Genomic DNA, 12,811 nt, shown 5'->3' with positions numbered 1-12,811 from the left:
CAGTACCATATTGTCTTGATTACTGTAGATTTGTAGTGTAGTCTGAAGTCAGGGAGTCTGATTCCTCCAGCTCCGTTTTTTTCCATCAAGACTGCTTTGGCTATTCGGGGTCTTTTGTGTCTCCATACAAATTTTAAGACTTTTTGTTCTAGTTCTGTAAAAAATGCCATTGGTAATTTGATAGGGATTGCATTGAATTTGTAGATTGCTTTGGGTAGTAGAGTCATTCTCACAATACTGATTCTTACAATCCAAGAACATGGTATATCTCTCCACCTGTTGGTATCATCTTTAATTTCTTTCATCAGTGTCTTATAGTTTTCTGCATACAGGTCTTTTGTCTCCCTAGGTAGGTTTATTCCTAGGTATTTTATTCTTTTTGTTGCAATGGTAAATGGCACTGTTTCCTTAATTTCTCTTTCAGATTTTTCATCATTAGTGTATAGGAATACAAGAGATTTCTGTGCATTAATTTTTGTATCCTGCAACTTTACCAAATTCATTGATTAGGTCTAGTAGTTTTCTGGTGGCATTTTTAGGATTCTCTATATATAGTATCATGTCATCTGCAAACAGTGACAGTTTTACTTCTTCTTTTCCAATTTGTATTCCTTTTATTCCTTTTTCTTCTCTGATTGCCGTGGCTAGAACTTCCAAAACTATGTTGAATAATAGTGGTGAGAGTGGACATCCTTGTCTCATTCCTGATCTTACAGGAAATGCTTTCAGTTTTTCACCATTGAGAATGATGTTTGCTGTGGTTTTGTCGTATATGGCCTTTATTATGTTGAGGTAGGTTCCCTCTATGCCCACTTCCTGGAGAGTTTCTATCATAAATGGGTGTTGAATTTTGTCAGAAGCTTTTTCTGCATCTATTGAGATGATCATAGGTTTTTCTCCTTCAGTTTGTTAATATAGTGTATCACATTGATTGATCTGCATATATTGAAGAATCCTTGCATCCCTGGGATAAAGCCCACTTGATCGTGGTGTATGACCCTTTTAATGTGCTGTTGGATTCTGTTTGCTAGTATTTTGTTGAGGACTTTTGCATCTATATTCATCAGTGATATTGGTCTGTACTTTTCTTTTTTTGTAGTATCTTTGTCTGGTTTTGGTATCAGGGTGATGGTGGCCTCATGGAATGAGTTTGGGAGTGTTCCTTCCTCTGCAATTCTTTGGAAGAGTTTGAGAAGTTTGGGTGTTAGCTCTTCTCTAAATGTTTGATAGAATTCACCTGTGAAGCCATCTGGTCCTGGTTTGTTGGAAGATTTTTAATCACAGTTTCAATTTCATTACTTGTGATTGGTCTGTTCATATTTTCTGTTTCTTTCTGGTTCAGTCTTGGAAGGTTATACCTTTCTAAGAATTTGCCCATTTCTTCCAGGTTGTCCATTTTATTGGCACAGAGCTGCTTGTAGTAGTCTCGTAGGGTGCTTTGTATTTCTGCAGTGTCTGTTGTAACTTCTCCTTTTTCATTTCTAATTTTATTGATTTGAGTCCTCTCCCTCTTTCTCTTGATGAGTCTGGCTAATCAATTTTGTTTATTTTCTCAAAGAAACAGCTTTTAGTTTTATTGATCTTTGCTATTGTTTTCTTTGTTTCTATTTCATTTATTTCTGCTCTGATCTTTATGATTTCTTTCCTTCTGCTAACTTTGGGTTTTGTTTGTTTTTGTTTCTCTAGTTCCTTTAGGTGTAAGGTTAGATTGTTTACTTGAGATTTTTCTTGCTTCTTGAGGTAGGGTTGTATAGCTATAAACTTCCCTCTTAGAACTGCTTTTGCTGCATCCCATAGGTTTTGGATCGTCGTGTTTTCATTGTCATTTGTCTCTAGGTATTTTTTGATTTCCTCTTTGATTTCTTCAGTGATCTCTTGGTTATTTAGTAACGTATTGTTTAGCCTTCATGTGTTTGTGTTTTTTACGGTTTTTTCCCTGTAATTCATTTCTAATCTCATAGCGTTGTGGTCAGAAAAGATGCTTGATATGATTTCAATTTTCTTAAGTTTACTGAGGCTTGATTTGTGACCCAAGATTTGATCTAACCTGGAGAATGTTCCGGGCACACTTGAGAAGAAAGTTTAATCTGCTGTTTTTGGATGGAATGTCCTATAAATATCAATTAAATCTATCTGGTCTGTTGTGTCATTTAAAGTTTCTGTTTCCTTATTTATTTTCATTTTGGATGATCTGTCCATTGGTGAAAGTGAGGTGCTAAAGTCCCCCACTATTATTGTGTTACTGTCCATTTCCTCTTTCATAGCTGTTAGCAGTTGCCTTATGTATTGAGGTGCTCCTATGTTGGGTGCATATTTATAATTCTTATATATTCTTCTTGGATTGATCCCTTGATCATTATGTAGTGTCCTTCCTTGTCTCTTGTAACATTCTTTATTTTAAAGTCAATTTTATCTGATATGAGTATAGCTACTCCAGCTTTCTTTTGATTTCCATTTGCGTGGGATATCTTTTTCCATCCCCTCACTTTCAGTCTGTATGTGTTCCTAGGTCTGAAGTGGGTCTCTTGTAGACAGCATATATATGGGTCCTGTTTTTGTATCCATTCAGTAAGCCTGTGTCTTTTGGTTGGAGCATTTAATCCACTCACGTTTAAGGTAATTATCGATATGTATGTTCCTATTCCCATTTTCTTAATTGTTTTGGGTTTGTTTTTGTAGGTCCCTTTCTTCTCTTGTATTTCCCACTTAGAGAAGTTCCTTTAGCATTTGTTGTAGAGCTGGTTTGGTGGTGTTGAATTCTCTTAGCTTTTGCTTGTCTGTAAAGCTTTTGATTTCTCCATTGAATCTGAATGAGATCCTTGCTGGGTAGAGTAATCTTGGTTGTAGGTTCTTCCCTTTCATCACTTTAAGTATATCATGCCACTCCCTTCTGACTTGTAGAGTTTCTGCTGAGAAATCAGCTGTTAACCTTATGGGAGTTCCCTTGTATATTATTTGTCATTTTTCCCTTGCTGCTTTCAATAATTTTTCTTTGTCTTTAATTTTTGCCAATTTGATTACTATGTGTCTCAGCATGTTTCTCCTTGGGTTTATCCTGTATGGGACTCACTGTGCTTCCTGGAGTTGGGTGGCTGTTTCCTTTCCCATGTTAGGGAAGTTTTCAAATATAATCTCTTCAAATATTTTCTCTGTTCCTTTCTCTCTCTCTTCTCCTTCTAGGACCCCCATAATGCGAATGTTGTTGTGTTTAACGTTGTCCCAGAGGTTTTCTTAGGCTGTCTTCATTTCTTTTCATTCTTTTTTCTTTATTCTGTTCCGCACAGTGAATTCCACCATTCTGTCTTCCAGGTCGCTTATCCATTCTTCTGCCTCAGTTATTCTGCTATTGATTCCTTCTAGTGTAGTTTTCATTTCAGTTATTGTATTGTTCATCTCTGTTTGTTTGTTCTTTAATTCTCCTAGGTCTGTGTTAAACATTTCTTGCATCTTCTTGTTTGCCTGCATTCTTTTTCCGAGGTCCTGGATCATCTTCACTATCATTAATCTGGATTCTTTTTCTGGAAGGTTGCCTATCTCCACTTCATTTAGTTGTTTTTCTGGGGTTTTATCTTGTTCCTTCATCTGGTACCTAGCCCTCTGCCTTTTCATCTTGTCTATCTTTCTGTGAATGTGGTTTTTGTTCCACAGGCTGCAGGATTGTAGTTCTTCTTGCTTCTGCTGTCTGCCCTCTGGTGGATGAGGCTGTCTAAGAGGCTTGATGGGAGGGACTGGTGGTGGGTAGAGCTGACTGTTTCTCTGGTGGGCAGAGCTCAGTAAAACTTTAATTCACTTGACTTCTGATGGCTGGGGCTGGGTTCCCTCCCTGTTGGTTGTTTGGCCTGAGGTAACCCAACACTGGAGCCTACCTGGGCTCTTTGCTGGGGCTAATGGCAGACTCTTGGAAGGCTCACACCAAGGAGTACTTCCCAGAACTTCTGCTTCCAGTGTCCTTGTCCCCATAGTGAGCCACAGCCACCCCCCACCTCTGCTGGAGACCCTCCAACACTAGCAGGTAGGCCTGGTTCAGTCTCCCCTGGGGTCACTGCTCTTTCCTCTGGGTCCCGATGCGCACACTACTTTGTGTGTGCCCTCCAAGAGTAGAATCTCTGTTTCTCACAGTCCTGTCAAAGTCCTGCAATCAGTTCCCACTAGACTTCAAAGTCTGATTCTCTAGGAATTCCTCCTCCCATTGCCGGACCCCCAGGTTGGGAAGCCTGACGTGGGGCTCAGAACCTTCACTCCAGTAGATGGACTTCTGTGGTATAAGTGTTCTCCAGTCTGTGAGTCACCCACCCAGCAGTTATGAGATTTGATTTTACCGTGATTGCGCCCCTCCTACCATCTCCTTGTGGCTTCTCCTTTGTCTTTGGATGTGGGATATCTTTTCTGGTGAGTTCCAGTGTCTTTCGGTCGATGATTATCCAGCAGCTGGTTGTGATTCTGGTGTTCTCGCAAGAGGGAGTGGGAGCACGTCCTTCTACTCCGCCATCTTGGTTCCTCCTTGGTGCTCAATTTTAGATCACCCAAAGCTTATATAATACGCTATTCACAGACTAAAAAAGGGATTAGAAAGTTGAGGATTATATGTAGTTATTTTAGGAATGATAGTGGGAATTGAAGAACTACATCAGGTAACATGTTTTGATTCCAAATTATAGAAACAAGACTTAAACTGGCTTAACAGGAAGGAAGTTTATTATCTAACGTAGCAATTAACAGTATACCCTTAGGGACTTCCCTTGTGGCACAGTGGTTAAGAATCCACCTGCCAATGCAGGGAACACTGGTTCGAGCCCTGGCCCGGGAAGATCCCACATGCCATGGAGCAACTAAGCCCGTGAGCCACAACTACTGAGCCCGCGTGCCATAACTACTGAAGCCCGCGCACCTAGAGCCCGTGCTCCGCAAGAAGAGAAGCCACTGCAATGAGAAGCCCGCGCACCGCAATGAAGAGTAGCCCCCACTTGACGCAACTAGAGAAAGCCTGCGCATAGCAACGAAGACCCAATGCAGCCAAAAATAAATAAATAAATAAATAAAAATTTAAAAAACCAATATACCCTCATTTGGTAATAAGAATCAGGGTTGGTTAATTCATTTGTTCAGTGATACCTTCATTCCAGGTTTTTCCCATCTTTCTGTCATCCTTGATATTGGCTTCGTTTTCAGGCTTGTGGCAGGATATTTTTAGCACTTGTATACATCAAATTCTGAAATGACAATGTCCAGATGATAAAGGGAGGAGACATCTGTTCTCATGGCTTTTCTTTAGGATGGTGGACAATGTCTCAGAGCTATCTTCCATCCAGCAGGATTCTCTTCACATCTCACTGGCCAGGTTTTGGCTGCAAACCATTTATGAACCCACTGGCATGGAGTATAGAATTTCCATGATTGGCTTGTGTTAATTATCTGGAGTCAAATGGATGTTTGGGAGTCTTTTTTTTTTTTTTTTTTTTTTTTTTTTTGTGGTACGTGGGCCTCTCACTGTTGTGGCCTCTCCCTTTGTGGAGCACAGGCCCCGGACGCGCAGGCTCAGCGGCCATGGCTCACGGGCACAGCCGCTCCGCGGCATGTGGGATCTTCCCGGACCGGGGCACGAACCCGTGTCCCCTGCATTGGCAGGCGGACTCTCAACCACTGCGCCACCAGGGAAGCCCTGGGAGTCAATTTTTTAAGTGAGAAGCTGAAGCCAAGATGAGGTATACAATATGTATAGAAGAAAGAGGAGGAATAAAATCAACAAACCCTGAAGACTAAGGGTCCTGAGACAGTCTGGTAATATGGGAAGAGTGAAGCTTGTCCCTACACTCTCTTCTGTTTGCAAAGGACTCCTGGTCATAACGCTACAGGAGGAAATCAGGGGAAGACCATAGTGTCTCACAGCTATGTCACTAACAAAGTCACCTGGAGCAAGGCTGTCATTCACTCATTCAACATTTATTGAGCACTGGGATAAATAATTAAGATAAAAATGAATGATCTGTGGTTCCTTTCCTCAAGGAGCACACAGTCTAGTGGGGAAGTCATAAAAAACGGTTCCAGGAGCTATAAAGAGGACTGTGAACTGTGTCCCATGGTAGAGACGATGAAGTGAGGGTGGAAGGATTCACCGGGGAGAATCACAGGTGCCTGTGCTAAGTACTGAATATGAATAAATTGTCAGACACATAAACAGATAGGGAGACGCCTTCTAGGAAAGGGGAACAGCGGATATGGAGACGCTGAGGCACAAGAGGACATGGCAGAGTAGAGGAACATGAAGATACCTGGTGTGGCTGGTGAGTCAGAGTTGTCCGAGTTAAAGTTGGCAAAGCAGACTTTCCACTGAAAGGTCTCATAATCCATGATAAGAAGATTGGGATCTTTAGATCTAGTAGAGCCACCAAAGGATTTTAAGCAGGGGTGTGACCTAGTCAATTTTGTGTTTTCCGGAGCTTACTCTGGAAGTAGATGGAAGATAGTGCAGGGATGAGGCTAAAATCAAGCAAACTGTTTAGGGAGGTAAATTCAGTGGGCTTCAGTTTCCTTATCTACATTGGCATTGGACTAGGTTAGGCATCACAAGTGCAACCTCTCCCAGGGCCGGACAAGTCCTGTGTGTGTGTGTCAGGTGCACTGTGTGCAGCTGGGGGCTCCATTGATGAATAGAACGCATCCCATCTAAAATAGGGCAGCAACGGCTCAGCCCAGGGTGTTGTGTGTAGCTACGGACCTAGCAGTCCCAGACACTCCAGTTTAAAACACTTTTTATGAAGTCTTCCAGTATTTATATGTTGGTAACTAATTCCAAGGGGAAAACCAACATCAGCAGCAAGACTACAAGCTAAGTAAATACACCTGCCAGCTAGATTCTGATGGTATTCATCAGTTGGGAACCTTGGGACATGCAAAGCTCAAGGGCCCCTTCCAGCTCTAACAATATATGATTTTATGATATCCCAATGGTGTTTGTGCTACCCTATCACTGGTCATTCATGGTAAGTCATTCACACAGATGAAAATCTTCGGTGTTGCTTTAACAAGCCTAACCAGATACTTCCAGGGTTAGCATTCACCCATTGATATTTACATTTATTCATTCATTCATTCAACAAGTATTTATATAGTGCCAGTTATATGTAAAGCATTGTTAAACTGAGACAAAGAGATAAAAGAAAGGAATGAACCTGGGGGGTTGAGGAGGAGAGGCTGGGACTTCTTACAAGAAGAATTCAGTCATTTCTTACCTGTTGCCTCCATCAGCAGGTCTTAGTGGAGAGATTCTGCAGCCTGGCCCAGGGCCTTCATGCCCACCGTTTCCAGCTCACAAGATGCAGGGGTGAGCAAACTTGTCCACTGGGGGTTCCGGGGCACTCAGGATCTGACTGCTTACTCTTCCATCTGAAGAAAAGACAAGTAGAAATAAAGGAAAGAAGGGTGAAATGAAAAAAAAAAAAAAAAGGAAACTAAATTGCTCCTTAAAGTGGATTCCTGTGTTTATTACAAGGCTAAGGTAATCAGTGACATTTGTGAAGGAGGACTTTTTAGAAAGTCAGCCTAGGGACTTCCCTGGCGGTCCAGTGGTTAAGACTCTACCGTCCCAACGCAGGGGCCCCAGGTTTGATCCCTGGTCGGGGAACTGGATCCCCAGGCCCTTGAAGATCTTGCACATGGCAACGAAGATCCCTCATGCACAACTAAGACCCGGTGCAGCCAACTAAATATTTTTAAAAAGGCAACCTAGGATTTTCTTTTTTAAAAACAGAATAAATATGAAAATGAAAGGCAGAGAAAAACGTGTATTATATGGTACATTTGTGTAGAAAATGCATAGATCACCTCTAGAAGAAAACATGCACATAGGAACTAGCATTTGAATTCTGTTTAATTTCTACCATCAACAGAAAGGGAGCTTGAGATGAAATTAAGTTCTAAATAAACAAAGAAAGTTAAAATATACTAACACAAAAGAAAACAATAAATTACCATTTTAAACATTTTAAACCATTTTAATGTAAAATTTTTAACAAAATTACCATTTTATAAGAATTACAAAGATCTTAAAAATTATAATACCCAATGTTGTTCATGTAATACAGAACAGTGTCAAAAGCTTAAAAGATTGTATTAGTAAGAATTTATCCAAATTATTTAATATGTGTATAAAAATTTAAACATAAGGATGATTATCATAATACACATTTTAGAAACCTGAAAACAAACTAAATAGGGACTCGACTGAATAAATGGCATAAATGTGTTGCTATCAGGTTATTAACCATGGCTCATTTATTCTCATAGAAAGCTGTCTCAGGGAAGCCTATTTTGGTTGATGTATAAGAAAGAATCTTCTAACAGCTAGAGTCATGTAGCAATGGAGTGGGCAACTTGGGGCACTCCAGCAGGACTTTTCAGCAAGAGCTGGCATGTGTCACACAGCTCCGTGGGCAATAGAATAGGGCTGTCCAGGAGGGAAAGAACTAGGAGAAACCAGAAAGGTCATGTTAGGGAAGTGGTTAAGTTCCAAAGGATTAGAAACTGTGGAAATCGTCAGATAAATACCATGGGCCCAGACCAGTAGCGTCCAAGCCACGTTATATAATTTTAAATTGCCTTGTAGCCAAATTTGAAAACGACAAATAAGTAAAATTAATTTTAATAATACATTTTATTTAACCCAATATATCCAGAATATTATCATTTCCGCATGCCATCTATCTATCTACCCATGTGTCTATCTATCTATCTATAACTGGCAAGGAGATATTTTATATTCTTACTGTGTGTCCAGAGTCTGGTGTATGTTTTCACACTTGCAGCACATTCCGCATGAGCCGCATTTCAAGTGCTCAGTGACCATATGTGGCTTGTGCTACCACGTTGGACAGCACTGCTCAGAGTCTGAGATGAGTGTCCGCACTCATAGCACTAGTGACCAGTGTTAGTGACCTCCTAGGCTATTTTGTTCACCACCTGTTTTCTGAGCCTTGCTGGGTGAGGAAAGACTTGGGTACTCGGGTGAAAAGTATACCTGAAAATAGGTCCAAGGGCAGGCAGCTGCAGCAGTTGGCATCTAAGACAATGTCCCTTCAGTGAGCGTGAGGGGATGGGATTCCTGCCCTGGCCAACACATTGGACTTCACTGTCCTTCCCACCACTGAGTCCCTGAACCCTAGGATGGGTTTCAGGCCCCGGACCTCATAGTTTCTGTCTAACAGAAACAGCAGGTGCTCAATTTCATGTTATTCCTGTTAATGTCAAGTGCACAATGGCATGCCATGCCCTCCATAGACAGAAAGACAGACAGACACAGATAGACAAAAGGTGCCTCAGCAAAGCTACCAAAATACCACACAACTGTTTTGGTAGGTAGCTTTTATTTATTTTTATTTATTTTAAACTTTATTTTGTTGAAGTATAGTTGATTTACAATGTTGTGTTAATTTCTGCTGTACAGCAAAGTGATTCAGTTATATATATATATATAAAACAATATATATGTATTTTTTTCATATTATTTTCCATTATGGTTCATTACAGGATATTGAATAGAGTTCCCTGTGCTATACAGTAGGACCTTGTTGTTTATCCATTCTAAATGTAATAGTTTGCACCTACTAACCCCAAATTCCCAGTCCATCCTGCTCCCTCTCCCCCTCCCCCTCGGCAACCACAAGTCTGTTCTCTATGTCTGAGAGTCTGTTTTTGTTTCATAGATAGGTTCATTTGTGCCATATTTTAGATTACACATATAAGTGACATCATATGGTATTTGCCTTTCTCTTTCTGACTGACTTCACTTAGTATGATAATCTCTAGTTGCAACCATGTTGCTGCAAATGGCATTATTTTGTTCTTTTTTATGGCTGAGTAGTATTCCATTGTATATATGTACCACATAGAGGATCAACTTCTTAATCCTTGACATTTTAATGTTAGGGGTATAATTTAAGTTTGCTCAGCAAAGAGTCTTGGTCAGAAACACTAACCTGATTGATGATAAAAGGGGTTCAGGAAAGAGATAGAAAACTTACTCTATGATGTGCTTCCTGGGACAGAAGCCAGGAGGTTCATGCTTGTGCACCCTGGCTGATGCTCAGATCTAAGAAGGTGCACAGTCATATTGGCGGTGGGGTGGGGAAGTGGTAGCAGAAATGCAGACACTTGTTATGTGGACAGAGGGTATCGTGATCATCATCATGTCTGTGAAGTCACATGTCTATGAATCAATTTCTAAATCCTGGCTTCCCTAACAATCACCCAGGGATCTTGTTTAAAATGCATAATTCTCATCTCTACTTTCAGAGATTCTAATGTAGCAAGTCCGGGGCTGGACCCAAGGAGTCTGGATGTAAGCAGCATCCCAGGAGATCCTGATGCAGTTGGTCCCTGGAGAAATACGGTATTTCTAGCAACATTTCCAGGCACAAGGATCAGGATCTGGCCCCTCACTAGCCAGGAGCACTAGGATAGAGTCAGAGTCCCAAGAGGGGCCAGCCTGCAAGGAACTGGGTGGCCACCAAGTCATACCACATGAGCCAAGGAGATGGGAGGTAGAGGAAAGGGAAGGGGGATTCCAGAGAGCCAGCTACCTGGACCGTAAGCACAGAAAATATGAGGCTCATCACAGACACTCCCTCTCCCCGCTGGGACTGACAACCATCTCTCCTAAGGCATGTTCTTTTCCTATGAAATGAGCCAACGTCAAAGACTTGGCACTCCTGCCACGTTAGTTTATTTGTGCTTCCACTCTAAGCTCGCCTGGAGTCTATATTTCCAGCACGGAATCTCATAACCATACTTGGCGGGGATGTGGTTCATAGAGTTAGCAGTAAAAGTAATAATCCAGAAGCAGGCTAACATAGGACTCAGAAGGCAAAAACTGGATTATTTAGTGTAAGAAGTTGAAAGCAAGGCGTTTTAAGGAGAGTGACGCATTACTTGGGATAAGTCACCAGAGGGCGCCAGAGCATCCTTCTCCAAAAGAAGTTTCAGTTCAACAAAACCCTTTAGGCGTCAATTAAACAAAAACACTTGCTCAAAGCGACAGGCTCCACCGAGGTAACCCTAAAGGTAGAAGAGAGTGGACAGGTGGTCCCTGAAAAAGTCTTCTGAGGCATGTAATCTCATTGAAGTAATCCGTTTTACGTTAAAAATTGACACGACTTTCCACGGAATCTCCGGATAATAGCACACAACGTTTTACGTTTCTTAGGCCCTAAACAGGATGCTCCGGAGGGCGTCGTGCTGGTCTCTGGCACACAGTGGCGGGTCCTGGATTCCTGCAGCCAGAAATCACCGGGGACTGTGAACCCACTTGCCTGCTGTGGACACCTCCTACAAACCTGATTCGGAACTTGGAACCCTGGGCTGATGACCGCGGAGGGCCCCTATTCCACTGTCTTAGTTTACACCGGGGGAACTGAGGCTCAGAGTCGCACAGGGAGCTGTTCCGAATTACAAATCAGGTTAGTCTTGCAGTGAAACCCTGTTTTTCTAATCCGTGAATTGACCCTCGAGTCCGCAACAGGAATGGGCCTCGGTCCACGGATGGTCTAAAGCCTAAACAAGGATAAGAAAGGGACCAAGATCCAGGAAGTGGATTTCAGAGTCCAAGAGGGCAGCCTCGTGCAGGGGGTATGCGGGAGGCGACTTTGAGCAATACTACTCTTCTGCAAAATCCCGTGTGGTGCTGCCACCTTGTGGTCAACTAGGAAATTGAACTCAAACTTTGCCATAATGCTACCTTTTCCCTTAAATGATAATGTTTTGTAAAAGAACTGGCATTTGCTATATTTCTCTTTTTTCCTAATGCATTTGCTGGGTATTTCCAAGCTCCGTGATCATTAGAGAAATACTAAGGGACAAGTAGGAAGAGACATAACAATTTCACAACTGATTACTTTTTCTTTTTTTTTAAATCTTTTGGCCCGGTGGCACGTGGGATCTTAGTTCCCCTGACCAGGGATCGAGCCCAAGCCCCCTGCATTGGCAGCATGGAGTCTTAACCACTGGACCGCCAGGGAACTCCACAACCGATTACTTAGAAATTAAATTTAAAACCTTCATTTTTTCTAGACTCAGCCTTTGTGAGTGTAAAAGATCTGTGGATCTGGAATATTTTATAATATGCATTTGCTATGTAATCACTGACTCACAAAACATTCTGAATTAAAATAATGGCAAATATTTGATACTTACCGTGTGCCGTATCCATATTTTATGTGGATAAAAGTATTTTATAGATGCATAAAGTATCCATACGGACTTCCCTGGTGGCACAGTGGTTAAGAATCTGCCTGCCAATGCAGGGGACACGGGTTCGAGCCCTGGTCCGGGAAGATCCCACATGCCGTGGAGCAACTAAGCCTGCATGCCGCAACTACTGAGCCTGCGCTCTAGAGCCAGCGAGCCACAACTACTGAGCCCGCGTGTCACAACTGCTGAAGCCCACTTGCCTAGAGCCCGTGCTCTGCAACAAGAGAAGCCACTGCAATAAGTCCACGCACTGCAACAAAGAGTGGCCCCCACTCGCCGCAACTAGAGAAAGCCCGCACACAGCAATGAAGACCCAACACACCCAAAAATAAATAAATTACAAAATAAAAAAATAAAGTATCCATACGTTATGTGGATTAATTTATTTAAACCTCACAATAACCCCCAAAGGTAAGTGTCATTATTATCCTCATTTCACATACAAAGAAACTGAGGCATGGAGATATTGAGTAATTTGCTGAAGGTCACACAGCAAACAGATGGTGAATTGGGGGTCCAACCCATGAAGTCTGGCCTAGAAGCCTGTGATCTTAACCACAAGACCAGTGGT

The 12,811-nt window shown here is 41.9% G+C and overlaps 1 long non-coding RNA gene across 2 annotated transcripts in view; it reads left to right on the top strand.

The window, feature by feature from the left end:
• LOC117203531 (uncharacterized) overlaps positions 1-12,811 on the top strand; it is a 57,866-nt gene that overhangs the window by 9,459 nt on the left and 35,596 nt on the right. For both annotated transcript variants that reach the window (XR_007479091.1, XR_004486323.2), the window contains 2 exons: positions 10,288-10,384; positions 11,198-11,450. This is a non-coding gene — a long non-coding RNA (uncharacterized LOC117203531). The remainder of the gene's footprint in view (positions 1-10,287; positions 10,385-11,197; positions 11,451-12,811) is intronic.

The sequence above is a fragment of the Orcinus orca genome, chromosome 9, assembly GCF_937001465.1.
Source record: "Orcinus orca chromosome 9, mOrcOrc1.1, whole genome shotgun sequence".
NCBI classification, from domain to species: domain Eukaryota; kingdom Metazoa; phylum Chordata; class Mammalia; order Artiodactyla; family Delphinidae; genus Orcinus; species Orcinus orca.
Note: the sequence above shows the minus strand (reverse complement) of the source record. Positions and strands in the feature narration are given on the sequence as shown.